Genomic DNA, 15,194 nt, shown 5'->3' with positions numbered 1-15,194 from the left:
AGTTAATTTCGAATCGTTATGTCATTAATTGAAGTCATTTGCTAATTTCTAAATCTTTATATCGTTAATTGAAGTTTAGGCTAATTTCGAAATGCAAAACAGATCATGGTCTGAAAAATCAACACGATTACATTTATATTTTTGTAATATTGCATTAAGTATAATAAGCAAGCAAGCTGTACAAACGAAGTCTAAGTTGTCCTTTGATTTGGTTTCTCTTGTCGACGGCTTATGTTAAGACTACGCGTGGTAATTTGACCTTAAATTACAGTTTGCCAGTTGTCGCATCGAACCAACATCGAATTTCAGGAAATTAAATCTTGACATAAAGTAGGGCAAGGCAACTGCAATTGATTAAGCACATCGAAGATCTCCTTTAATCTGCAGCTGTGAAAACATATCTCTGTAATATGGAGGATTGACAAACTAATACTGGATGATAGCGAGAGAAAAAAAAAACATGCGAAGAATAACCTCTGGTGAATGTTTTTCTTGTTGCAAGAAAAAGATTTACAAATGAGAGCAAAAAGAAATAGAATTGAAAGACTATATATTTTTAACTTTCGTTTGGTACGTACGTCAACGTAACCATCGCGTCAAGATTAATCTCACCATCCTACGTCAATAGCACCACGTCAACGTCATCCTCGCCACTCTACGTAAAGAGCATCACGTCAACGTCAATCACACCATCCTACGTCCAAGCATCACGTCAACGTCAATCACACAATCCTACGTCCAAGCATCACGTCAATGTTAATCTCACCATCCTACATAAAAAGCATCACGTCAGCGTCAATATCACCATCCTACGTCAAGAACATCACGTTAAGGTTAATCTCACCCTACTACGTCCAAAGCATCACGTCAACGTCATCATCAACATCCTCCGTCAAGAGCATCACTTCAACGTTAATCTCACCATCCTACACACAAAGCATCACGTCAGCGTCAATCTCACCATCCTACGTCAAGAGCATCACTTCAACGTCAATCTCACCATCCTACGTCAAGAACATCACGTCAAGGTTAATCTCACCCTCCTACGTCAAGAGCATCACTTTAATATCAATCTTACCATTCTACTTCAAGACGTCACCTTATGCATTTTTACGTTACCCTTAAATCTCAACCGAATGCAATGACTGGTCAAAGTGTTTTAAATAATCAGAACCGATCAGACATGAAAACCAGGGAGATAAATAATCTTTTCTTAAATATGTTGTAACTTTTACTTTGTTGTAAACAAAAATTGATTATAACAAAAATTGGAGGCACGACGTACCTATAATCGAACGTATGATATTTTTTTTGAAGATGGCAGCGTTTAATTTGAAGCAAGCTATTCCCGTAGCTTTATTTGCAGCAATGGTTTGCAAAAGGATGAAACGTACCCAGCCACTGATGTAATGGCGATTTATTTAGTCCGGTTTGTTAGTCTGACCGGTTCTGATTTCATCAAACACTGAACGATTATTGCAATTGGCTGAGACATGAAGCCTCTGTCAAAATCCCGATTTATTTTATGCTAAGCAGTGAATTACTTGATTTTCTAATTAAAATAATATTGACATTTCACTGTAGTGAAAAAATAACAATATTTTTTCACTACAGGAACTACTTTTTTGGGTAAGAACATACTTACCTCCCTCTGATTTTCTATCAGTGAACTACTTTTTCCTTATGTACATGTCAGTGTCATTATTAATAATCCCTGTCTGTTATCCTTGAAACTTGTAGTTTGTTATTCTGGAAATATCAGTTATTTTTTTATCAATCTGATGTGGAACTAATTTTGTGCGGAGGTACACATAGCACAGCAGAACATGTACGGTAAACAGCTGACATTACCGTAAGAAGTCTGTTAATTCACTGAGTTACAAACTTTAGGTAACCAACTTACGTGAGCATAAAATAAAAAGAATATTTGCTTGAAACGAGTGAATAACGGATACATTTCATCTCATGGGTGAAAAACTCTAGTATTTTCACTCGTGGCTCCACTCGATGAAATATATCTGTTATTCACTCGTTTCAAGCAAATATCCTCTATTTATTCCACATGCTTGTAGCGTAGGATTGGGAGAAAAAAGCAAGCCATAACTCTCATGTATCAATCATTTCACAATGCTCTTTTTAAAAAAAAAATCTAGCTTTACTTTTATTCTAAACTTCAAGTCCCTGCCATCATCTTGAAAAAAGTAAATTCTAGCTAACGAGTAAGAGCAACGTTAATAGCGTGTAACTGTTTTTAAATTTTGCATTGAATTTATTCATTAGCAGGTGACCTTTGCAAAGAAGCAAACAGATGCTTCACACATTAAGTACCAAGTATTGTTTGTGCAGAAAGAGATGGTTGAAGAACAATAATGTAATCATGTAATAATGTAATAATGCAATAATGTAATCATGTAATAAAATATTTTCTGTTTATGCACAAACAATTTATTTAAGAAATTAATTTACGCTGAATGCAGGAAGTATAACTGATTACTTTGGTGTATACAGAGCCGCGGACATAGTAGGGCAACTAAGAAAAAACGGTCAGGGGGTCCACCGTCGTCACAATTTTGTTGTTCATACCACCGTTTTGGAGAATTTTTCCAAGGGCCCATAAATCCTGTCCGCGACTCTGGGGTATACTGTGGTATATTTCCTGCTAAACGGTGTGTGAAAAGTTTGAAATACTAAAAATTACTTGTTATTAGACTATGCCTTAAAAATCCAAACCTTTTTTTTTTTAACTCGCTCATGAGTTGGTAGATCCATAAATTGATACAGAAAATCACACTGATTGGTGATGAAGGCACACATGCACAAATGTAGAGTCACTTGTCAAGTTGCGGTGATGAAGGACATTATTAGTCATTAGTTTTATGTCCAGGGAACTTTCATTTCTTTTACAATAATTTCACGTAATATCCTATTCTATTTATTGCGTAGAGTGTAGGACTTAATATATGAAATAAACCTACTTCCTACCTTTAAATTTGGCATGCTAGCGTTGGTATGATCACATTTAAAGTGATTACTGTAATTGCAATTAGCTAATTAACTAAATGACTATTTAAGCAGCCTTAATACAATTGACTGGTTTGCTTCCCATATTGCCTGGTCGTAGATCCTTTGAAATTAACGAGTTGTCGCGCTACCGGCAGTCGTAGCCGAGTCGGGGGCCGAGGGGGTCCCTGGTTTCCCACCACACCTCACCCCAGTTAAAAAAAAAAGCACACATGCACAAATGTAGAGTCACTTGTCAAGTTGCGGGTTCGAACCCCGGTTGAGTCATACCAAAGAACATTAAGAGGTTAGTATTAGGATTGGTCGGCCTGCTGTCAGGATAATTCGACTGAATGAGACATGATGCTACATGTCTGTGGCATGATGCCCCACTGCAAGACATCACTATGAGCAGCCGCACTGGAGACATCGTAGTGATATGCGTTTTAAAAAAATAACAACAAAAAAAATCACACCAACACCACCAGCCACTTGTCACTTGAAAAGTGACTATCGTTTAATTCTTGCGCAAGTTTTCGGAGTAGTATACACACTTTGAGTAAATAGACACTTAGACACTTTTGCTTTGGTGCCGTTTCTAGCTGGAACTACTTTTTTCCCTCAATGTTACAACTGAACAAATATGATGTAGCCTCGCGTGACATGCAAAAGGAAACCAGTAGCGTTCTCTGTAACAAATCTGCATCATCGTTTGTCCAATCCTGTTGTAAATAAAACAAACTAATGACGTCATTCCATACCAAACCCCCTTTTACAACCGCTTGACAAAAGAGAGGCAACCTTTGTCATTCAGCTGATGAAATCTTTCGTGATGCAAAATTTGAGAACGGCACAATATGTACTGTAACATGCTTTCTAGAATGATATGGGCATACTCTAAATACAAATATTCTTTTAGATGTTACATTTTCTGGAAGACTGCACAATTTTTTTTAAAAAAGCGGATCTAAAATGAAAAGCAATAAGACTCCGCTGAATATTGGTGATCATCTGTGACACTGACTGAATTGAACTTGGACTGAAGACAAACCCAGAAGTTTCGGATTTCAGTATTAATTGGTGAGCATACGACAAGGACTTGTAAAGAAAATATTATACGTTAGTTATGTCTTTAGAAGAAGAAAAATACTAGTAAATACTAGGCTAATTACTGCATCATATCAAACGCAAAATGAGAATAACGTATCACATGAGGAAAAAAAGTTTTCTTTTATCAATTTCCGATACAATTATTTTCATCCGTAGTAAACTTTCGCTCATTCATGATCGTGTGGTTTGAGGAAATCTTTGTAGAAATTTGGTGCAATTATGACGAAATACATCGACTTTTCTTAAGTTATGTGCCTGCTTTTATATCAAACTTCACAACAATAAAGGACTGATGGTATCAAAATTGGTTTATAAAAACTTAAGGAGGTAAACGGATTGACTCTAAATTCATTTGTGCCAATCCTTACAAGAGAATAAAATGATTTTCTGCTTTTAGTATAAGCCCTGTATACATTAGTGAAATACTTCCTCTTGGAACTAACAGGAATTCCAGCATTTTTGCTTCATTTACAATAAGTATAGTATGGTTGCCTATCTTCTCTCATGCTGTTTGTCTATTCTGGATAAAAACAAATACACAACCTTTATTAATGTTGAAAGTGAAGTCAGTGCCGGATCAAATTACCCACTGAACTTTGACACAAAGACACGGTGATCACATTCAAGAGGGCTCTCAAAGCTCACTTATTTCAACTGCAAGAACAAATTTAAATACCTAACAATGTTTCCTACCTTGAATATTCTCAGCATGTTTATTGTTTTCTAATTTCATGGTGTTTGTTTTTGTAATCATATCATTATATGTTTTTTTTTTTTTATCTTACAGGTGTTGTCTAATTTTGTAAAGCGCTTAGAGCTTCTAAAGATTAGGCGCTATACAAAGTCCTCAGTATTATTATTATTATGTTATTATTATTATTATTATTGTTATTATTATTATTATCATCATTATTATTATTATTATCGTTGTTATTATTATTATTATTCTTATTATTATCATTATTATTATTGTTATTATTATTATTATGTTGTTGTTATTATTATTATTATTATTATTATTATTATTATTATTATGTTATTATTATTATTAATATTATTATTATTATTACTATTATTATTATTATTATGTTGTTATTATTATTATTATTATTATTATTATTATTATTATTATTATGTGATTATTATTATTATTATTATTATTATTATTATTATTATTATTAAGCTAGTGCGTAGCATATGTTATAAAGGGGCCCTAGACTAAAAAACACACACATAAATACTAAAACTCATACATTTTTAACTTGAGTAGCAAAGTAATTGTACTTTTCATTTGCTATACAGCCAGATGATACGACAAATATGTCTGTCATTTCAGTAATAGTATTATTTACATGTAGGTAATTGATAGCATTTAGCACGGGGCTCTTGAAAGTGCGGGGCCCGTAGCACATGCTACGTTTGTTATTAGGATAATCCGGCACTGGGTGAAGTTCCATTTCAGAGAGTATCTGTTACGTATATCAAGCATCTTTTGCAAATGGCCTGCTGTGTTTGCAATCTATCATCGGCTAGTGCTGGATTTCCAGACGGAATGGACCAAACAAATAGAGCAAATATGACTCTTGTAGAAGGTTATTAACGTAAACAAGGCATAAGAATGTCGATAAAATACCTCCCTGTCGGATGCCCCGTTTTATGGGAAAAGGCTCTGATTTTGATTCATTCCTACTTTGTATATTTGAATAAGATTCCTTTATTACATGTAAATTCTTCCCTTGGATGCACAGTTTTCTGAGCACAAGGAAAGGTCTGAGCGTGATGCATAGTGTCCAGTTGAAAATCTAAGAAAGCTTAAGGAAAGGTCTCGATGTGATTCACAGTGTCCAATTGAATTTCTAAGAAAGCATCAAACCCTCTTGAGCCAACTTCTAAAGTGGGAAAAATTGTTTCGTGTAGATTGAAGGATGCTGCTATACATCTCAATCGAAACCCCCGTTGTTCGCTATTAGGGAAGTTACAGATAGCGCTATTACACCATCTAGTCAATCTATCGAATAAACACTTTTAAAATATTTTGTATAATATAGGTAACGCGGAAATAGCTCTATAATTGTCAGGGTCAGTTTTAGATTGTCCTCCATCTTTAAATATGGGTACAATTAAACCTACTTTCCAATCGCAAGGAATGTAACACTGGTCTATTATTTCGTTAAAAACCATTGTGATTGATTCTGTGAATTTTCCATCGTTAAGTAAATGTTCAACTTGAATACCATCAAGTTTTAGTTGTATTCTCGTTTTATAACAGTTTTGACCACTAAATTTTGCTCTCCATATTGTGTGTGTTTAACTTTTGTTCGTGATTGTAATTATAAGGGTCATTCTTTCAAACAACATTTACATGGCTGCTTTTTGTTATAATTGAGGGTAGAAGTTTCGAAATACCTAACTAATGTCATTCTTTAAACATGTTTACTTGGATCTGAGTTCAGAACATTGGTTTTCTCCCTAAAAATTCATAGTCTACCTACTATTTTTCATATTCTTTACTAAAATGCAAATAAAAGAACTGGCTTTTCTTAACTACTTAGAATGTGCTGGAAATGAACTGTTGACCCTCATCCTGGTCCTCTTTATGTCTTTGAGGTTTTGATATAACGATTGTTTACATTATAATTATTCATTCATACTTTAATATCTGTCTTGTGGAATTAGTCATTTTTGGGGGGGTCATCTTAATTGACCCGGCCGCCATTTTCCCTCAGTCAACCACTGCACGCCAATACTGTTAACACATCAGCAAATCAGCACATTCAAGATTGGATTTAATTCGGAACACCACTGGAATTGATTTGATGCTTCATGCACTTTCCAAGAGTGTAGTACTTGTTCGACGTATTGAGACTTCGAAAACACTGGAACCTCAAAATGCAATGAAGAGAGATAACTCTGACAACGTTAGACTGAGTGTGAAGAACCAGAATGATAAATTCTTGACTAAATATGGAAATTCACACAAAATGCATATGAATTATCCAAACATACACATATATGACATGTATGATTTACAGAAAGCAAAGAAATCTTCTTTCCCTCTAAGAGGGGCCCCGAGTGGCCGAGTGGTCTAAAGCGCTCACCGTTCCGGATCACTGCCATCTCACCTCTGCCTGCGTGGGTTCGAGTCCAAGGCTCGGCTAGCGTGGGTACGTGGGAAAGCCTTCCAGTAGCTTCTCGTGGGTCGGTGGTTCTTCCCTGGGTTTTCCAAGGTTCTTCCTCCACCAGTTATACTGGCCGCCATGCATAGCCTATCATGTGCTGGAAAATGGCATTAAACCCTACAACAACAACAACAACAACAAAACTTTCCCTTTGAGAATAACAACAGCTACAACACTTACGAAAACAAACAAGTACAACTTAGACTGTGCCTTTGTTTTTCTTCTATTCTCATTAAGTTCCACCTGGACATAGAACACAATTAATTTTACTATATGTTCTCTATATTTGTTTCTCAATACTGACCTTCCACTGTGTGACAATCAATGCAAATCATATGTTAATCTAAAATACTTCAAAGATGACTTCACGGTGAAGTTCTTGTCAAAGGTTGACCTGCTCCTTTTTTAGATGCTGGACTGTTAACATAGCAGCATGTAAACAGAACACAGATTTCACTTCCGGATCATCACCAAGGCCTTATTACTCACTGTGCCCTGTCGCCGAAGTACACACAGACAACAATACCCTCAGCTCACATTATCAGAATAAACAGTTACCTTTAAATCCCTACCAAAAATGCATAAATAAAACTTTTCTATCACCACCAAAATGAGAGAGGAAAAAATGTTCTAAAAATAGACTAGAACTAAATTCGTGGGTACTAAAGTGGAAGTATTAATTGTAACCCGATTCCACCTACTTTCCATCAATAAGCGATATAATTACATCTTGATTCAAACCCGGTTTTCTGGCGCAACTTTTATGTAATTGAATGGTAAATTGTTGTTATTATGGGATTTAACACCATTTCCAGCACAAGATGGGCTATACATGGCGGCCAGTATAAATGGTGAAGAAAGAACCCGGGAAGAACAACCGACCCACGACAAGCAACTGGCAAGCGTTCGCGCGTACCCACAAATTTTAAGACCAAAATTCGAACCCACGCAGATAGAGGTGAGATGGCAGTGATCTGGAACGGTGATAGTCTGATAAATCAGCCCCCATCCCCCCTCTGTGTTGATATTGATGGACGATATTTGGGTCTGATTTCACCTGTTTATTAAAATGTGCAATTTCGCTGCATGCTAATCTTCCCGGAACATACCTGCATACAGTTTAGACACTTACCGGTACCTGGTAACAGACAGATCGAGCGCGAAATTCATAATGGCCGCTGGACAGAGGGTTATGTTATTCTACATGGATTTATAAGCTGTCAAACATACAATTTGATCCGGAAACAGTATGCACATATCGCCAAAAGAATCTTTCATCGGACGAAAGTTCAAAAGCCGCGAGAAACACCGGTAAGTGTATCAAATAATTTTGTTGCAGGTTTTAATGAATAGCCGATATCGGCCCCGAAATCACTCGACCAATCAGGGCTCCCTGTACTTTTAGATAAAGAACACATAAATGTGCTTGTCAATGGAAATCCAATTTAGCTATATTTACAATAAAGTGATTGGGTTTTATTCGCGAATATTAAAATTAATTTTGTCTTTATTTTTTATTCAAACAAATCTGACCAACATAAAGTTAATTTTAGTCTCTCGCAGTTTGCATGTACTTGACTTGAAGAATAAAGTATTACATCATTTTTTTGTGTTATTATGTAAAATGTTAGTAAAAGCCGTGTTCATGTGTGTACCCTTATTAAACAAAAAAATAAAAGAGGAATATGAAATACATTCTGCAATATTCAACATAATTAAAGTTATATAGCATGCTTGCCATTTTGTGTCAAATCACTCAACGAATGGAGGGGGATACCGAGCCATAATGAGTCGTCATCATTGAGCATACTGTTGGGGAGATACGGTAAATAATCAATGCAAAACGTGATTTTAAATTAAATACCGTATATACTCACGTATAATTGGATCCAACTGCAAACTGCATAGACCTAGATCTGCCGTGGCATATTCAGCCGGTAGGTCTTAATCTCTGCAGTTTCTTAGGAGTAATCAGTAGAACCGTCGATAAAAAAAGATTGCGGTATATCAGCTTACGTATAGAAAACTCAACCAGACTTTGTTATATTGATATAATAATACAGTATCCACTTCCCTGACTTATATTCGTACATGTGGGTTTGTGGGTTCTTTTTAATTATTATTATTTCCTACCAAAATTATTTCAGAAGTTGACATTATTTATTCAGTCATCGTAAGTGCCATAGTATTACATAGAAAAATCTACATGCATATATCAAACCTTTGGGAATCAAGGAGACAGCTCTGATGGTAGAGGTGTTTAGAGCGTTCGCACGAATGCGGGAGGTCGCGAGTTCGAACCTCGGTCGAGTCATACCAAAGACTTTTTAAAAAATTTTACTAACAGCTTCCCTGCTTGGCACTCAGCATTAGGAAGCTGGTGTTAGGACTGGTCGGCCTGGTGTTTGTGGATAATGTGACTGGGTGGGACATGATGCTACATGTTAGCGGCATGATGCCCCAGTGCTGGATATCACTATAAACTGCCACATTGCAGACATCGTTGCGATATGAATGAAAAATTGTTAAAGCTACGTTAAAAATCCCAATCACACACACAGACAGTATCAATGTAATAACTGTTCTCCCACGGACCCTAATATAAATATGTTGTTAGTTGTTACATAAAGGTACGTTCTGCCCTACTTTGGCAGGTTTATCATAAACCACCTAGAACGACCAGATTAGACCGCCAACCCCAACCCACCCACCCCAACCCCTTATAGTATTATTTAGACGAGTTAATGAAATATAATTACCAAGGAATACATTTTCACTTGATATCAGACATACAAAATTCACATAAAGCACAAAATTTATTTTCCTAAAACATAGATATAATTTAAATGTTTCTGCGGGACACGGCTTTCTTATAATGACAACAGTTAAAAACTCGTGGGAAAAAAACGCAATCAAGGCATGCCTTAAATTTTTTCTTCTTCTGATTCAGGTACTAGCAACACACTTAACACCACCCACTTCCAGTACATAATTGACACCGTTGCACGTTTATGTGATTATTCACGCAGGTTAGTGAAAATAACATATTTTTTTTATTAACCCAGACTTGGACAGACAAACTCGTAAGAATTTGAGCCAAAAGAAGCAGCCTTAGTAAACACTGATGATGAGTCACGTGATGCCAACGTATGCCATGGTAGCTAATGTAAATCTTTTTTTTTTAATGTTTGTTGTTGTTTGTTTGTGTGTGTTTGTTTTGTTGTCTTTTCTTCGATCACATGAAAAAAGGCCCAAGTATATGTTCCGAATGTACGGTTAAAAGAGAGCGTTCTGAGTATGCGAGATGTTTGATTGAAATTGGCTCCAAGAAGGAAAGGTGTGGTGGGATATGATGTTCTCCGTGTTGTAAGTGCGTAAATGTCGTACAGTTGTTTTCAAATGTAATAATAAAGTCCATATATTGCTTGATACTGATTCAGTCTTTAAAACCCTATCAGTTATAACACATAAAGTGAGTTTATCGTTTAATCATCATTAAATACTAAATACCGTTTGCGTAGATACAATTTTGTAGCACGCATTGCGCGTAAAAGGCATCGTGTTATTTTAATTTTCTTCCGAAAAATTCAATAAATCATCAAAATCGAATTGGCTGCAAAATGTTCTCCCCTTTTATTGTCAACTTATATCATTCAATTTGACTCTTCGATGGTCATAAAAACATATTTAGTGTTAAAATGACTGATGGAGGCTGGCGTGTATTTGTGACAAACTGTCCTCTCAAACTGCCATAACAGTCTTTAAGATTGGCAATCGTACTAAAGAGAATGAAGAGGGAGATGATGTGATTTCATACGATTCAGTTATTCCATTTTTTCACAAGTAAATGACCATCAGCGAATGTTTTTAAAGCGTATGAGAGTCGTATCCTTGTGAATTTGATTGAAATAAGAGATCTGACATACGGTTTTCATGTTTGTTTGTCCTTTTAGTTTGCTTGTTTGATATTTTTTATATTGTTTTTCTTTAAATATTCCATGGCCATTGACAGGACAAATGGCATTATTAAGACAAAGGTGATTATCAATAATATTGGACATTAACATGACAAATGAATTGTCATGAATAGTGACCATTAACAAGGCAAATGGCATTATTAAGACAAATTGGTTTATCAGTAATATTGTATAGATTTCATATGCAAAATCATTGTTGTAACTTCTGGTTATCTCTGTCATTACAGGCAAATAAAAAGCTTGATAAGTCGTCCGTTTTCCGACCTTTCAATGTTCCCATTGCAGAAAACATGTTTTATAAATGGTGTTTATTAATATATGGCTGATACACTGGATAGTCCCGACGTTCCATATGAGTACACACACACACACACACACACACACACACACACACACACACTGATATTTGTAAAATAAAATAGAGTAAGATAATAAAAGAGTACTATTTTTCATTGATACTTCTAACACATGGTCAGGTAACATGATGAGTTTTTAGTACCTTTCTTGTACTTAATGCTCGCTCGTCACTCACATTTCTGTACCAGTAATCTCAAGGACAAATAGAAAGAAGCCTCATGGAGATGAAATAAGGAAAAGTGTATGTCACATGAACTAAAACTCTCTAAAGATCTAAAGGATTTATTTAAAAGGAGATAAAGTTTTCGCAAGCTACCGATATGTTGTAATGAAGGCCACGACAGACGAACCTACTCAAGTTCTCCACGACAGATGACCCTACTCAAGTTCTCTACGACAGATGACCCTACTCAACTTCGCCACGAAAGATGACCCTAATAAAGTTCGCCACAACAGATGACTCTACTAAAGTTTGCCACGACAGATGACCCTACTCGAGTTCTCCACGACAGATGACCATACTCCAGTTCGCCACGACAAATGACCCTACTCAATTTCGCCTCGAAAGATGACCCTAATAAAGTTCGCCACGACAGATGACCCTAATAAAGTTTGCCAAGACAGATGACCGTACTCGAGTTCGCTACGAATGATGACCCAACTAAAGTTCGCCTTTCCCGCTTCTTATTCAATGTATGTGATCATTTTGTTGTTAAACATTTTTTCCTAAAATAAAAGGAAGCAGAGTGGGATATATTGCTTCGTCAGGGCTTACTTTGTTTCTTGTTTAAAAGTAGTACCGTATTTAAAAAGTTATTTACTCAAGCAGAAAATGGGGAAAAGGTTTGAGAAAAGATTCTTAATCCGGTTTAAATTAGTTATACTTTAACGTACCTGAATTGATGTAATGTCAACTTCAAAAACGTTTTTAGATGCGATGAACTTGAGACATTGGTACTTCAGGAGAATGTCAACGTATGGTTTCGCTGATGAGCTAAATTTGTATGGAATGTCTAAATGTTTTATTCTGGAAACAGTTATTTCTTTTGTTTATTAATATTCATTTTCTTGTACCATAAAGGGTGTTAATTCTGACTCCAACAGATTAGACATCTTTGGCTTATAGGTGTGAATTTGTAACTATAACAACATGTCCATACCGTACATTTCCAAATAGAAATTCAGTCGGTTTATGTTTTTAGCCGTGGGCTGATATCCTCCTGCCAAATGAGTTGGTTCCCGTGCACCTCGAGCCCTTTCCTTAGACCTTGTTCTGTCGGAGGGGGGGAGTCGAATCGCTTAGTATTAGTATATTAGAGCGTTGGTGTAGGAGAGTTAGGCAATGAACAAGCTGATTAAAATCCTCGGTGAAGATCTGACAGCGACCGCTTCATGGTCATGTTCTGGTGACCTTTGAGTTACCCAGTGGAAATGCAGCTTTCAGAAATTTGAAATTGAATCAAATCGAAAGTCACGCACAAATGCAAAGATATTAGACTTCATCTGATTGGCTGATAAAATTAGCGTTATGGTAGTAACATAGGTCATCAGAACATGGCCCATAAGCGGTCGCTGTCAGATCTTCACGTATGACAGTGGATATCTTATTTTAATCAGATTGGGCAAAGGATTCCGTTACTCACATCGCGGGTTCGATGCCTTTTCATCGAAACTATTATATATATATAACTTTCTAACCTGACCGATTACATTTGTGTAATTATATCTGCAATTATAAAAGCTTAGTGTCTCATCATAATGACCAGCATGAAAGAAAACGACCGTATGCAATAAGTGTTGTCAAATAAAATATAGATATACCTTTTTGCATCTTATTATACCGCTGAACCCATGTTGTTTTTATTGAGTGAACGATCTTGTCAAATCCACTATTTTTGTACATTGGAAACCAACTGCTTTGCAAAAATGCAACATCTAGGTTTATATATAATATATGTTGTATTTTATTTTGACTTTTAGCAATTATATACCGATTAATAAAATGATGCGTCATATATCTACATGAAAATTAAAGAAAACTTACCTCTTAGGAAAGCTTCACAAACAAGCTCACTCTCAAGCCTTACAAGTCAGTTCTCCGTGTCTGATTTAGGACCAGCTATTCATCAAGAATTCTATTGGTAACAGCTTGTCGTATGAAAAGGAAATTAATTCAGTGGTTTAAGTGATAGGAATTGATTTTCAAACAATGGTGTTGTGCTTATGTCCTTGTCAACTATGATTGCTTCAAGCAGAAAATACGGTTAACACCTGTCGTGGTAGGAAAAAATACTTATTGCAAACTCAACATCTGGCGAGAGCCTGTACAACGTTCTGAACACGAGGAACGACAGATTTGTATTCGTTAAAAAGAATGGCATACAATGTAACAATTACAAGTGCCAACACAGCTTCAGTTTAATCTGAAGTAGGAAGTTGGTATGTGTAGAGAAAAGATACTGGAAAAATTATAGCCTATCAGACGATACCCCCCACTACGTACATCAGAGACCAGGATATCGAGTCCCATAATGCAACGAAAGATCAAGGTATTAGGTCCGTTGTTTAACTCATTGGTAAAAATAACATTGTATGCCGTCATCGACCAACATATCAACCATTGCAGATCTGGGTAGGTGCCTCGTTCAACCAGATTTCTGGTGTATGGCAGAGATCCTACCAAAACACGCGAGAAGTCTGAATGAGCTAGTCTAATATAGGTCAGCACTGTTTTGCATTTGGGTAAGCGATGTACACGACGAAATGCGATTCATTCTTGCAAAATCACAGTAGATAATATTGTGTCATTTACTCTATCAAACTAATACACCCGTAGAGCATTAATATATAGCGTCCAGTATTTCTAACGCACTATAATATCACCTTGTAACAATTTTTTTTTTTGTTCCTGGGTAGTAAGTGTTATTTCCTAATTGCTTATGCCTCACAAGTATAGAAAATTCATATTATTCCCCACAAACTTTCCAGAACATTCCAGATAGATTCACTACTGAGCAAAACTTGGAGTACCTTCTAGAACTTTCTAAATCACTCCAATAATATAAATAGTAGTGTAAATACAGGGGCCTTGAACCCACCAGTTCAGTTTAGTTCCAGCCACAGGTGCTCGACGCGAGCTTCATGTTGAGAAAGAAAAACAGAACAATAATCTGAAGGTAAAAAGTATACAGAGTACCAAATATACCTTAGATTACCCCCACGACCCGTTCTGACATAGGACCATCTCTATAATACTATATTAGAGAGAAGGTACGTAACTTCCAAGTATTTGGTTCCATCCATGACCCTTGATTTCCTTCTGCTATTTCCGTCGTTAACGGCACACGACCATACCCTATGGCTTGTTTTACTCCTGAGATATTTGTCTATTCATCAAGCCATCATTGATTTTTCTGCATTATACCAAACTGATGTTATGGGCTCCAAAACGTACGATTTTCGCGAAGTTTCCCTTTTGGGACAACGTCGTGCTCATGTGACAACCAGTGAAATGAGCTACATGTTTGCGACTCTACGATACATCCCTTCTTTAATTACAGAACAGTGGTAA

The 15,194-nt window shown here is 36.1% G+C and overlaps 1 protein-coding gene across 1 annotated transcript in view; it reads right to left on the bottom strand.

Annotated features, from left to right (window-relative positions):
* LOC149781016 (corticotropin-releasing hormone receptor 2-like) overlaps positions 1–13,747 on the bottom strand; it is a 394,305-nt gene extending 380,558 nt beyond the window's left edge. Inside the window, exon 1 of the mRNA XM_089938139.1 lies at positions 13,668–13,747. The gene's annotated coding sequence lies outside the window, so the exon portion shown is untranslated. The remainder of the gene's footprint in view (positions 1–13,667) is intronic.
* Between the last annotated feature and the right edge of the window lie 1,447 nt (positions 13,748–15,194).

The sequence above is a fragment of the Sinohyriopsis cumingii genome, chromosome 16 (assembly GCF_028554795.1).
Source record: "Sinohyriopsis cumingii isolate HCF-2022 chromosome 16, ASM2855479v2, whole genome shotgun sequence".
In the NCBI taxonomy this organism is placed as follows: Eukaryota; Metazoa; Mollusca; class Bivalvia; order Unionida; family Unionidae; genus Sinohyriopsis; species Sinohyriopsis cumingii.
Note: the sequence above shows the minus strand (reverse complement) of the source record. Positions and strands in the feature narration are given on the sequence as shown.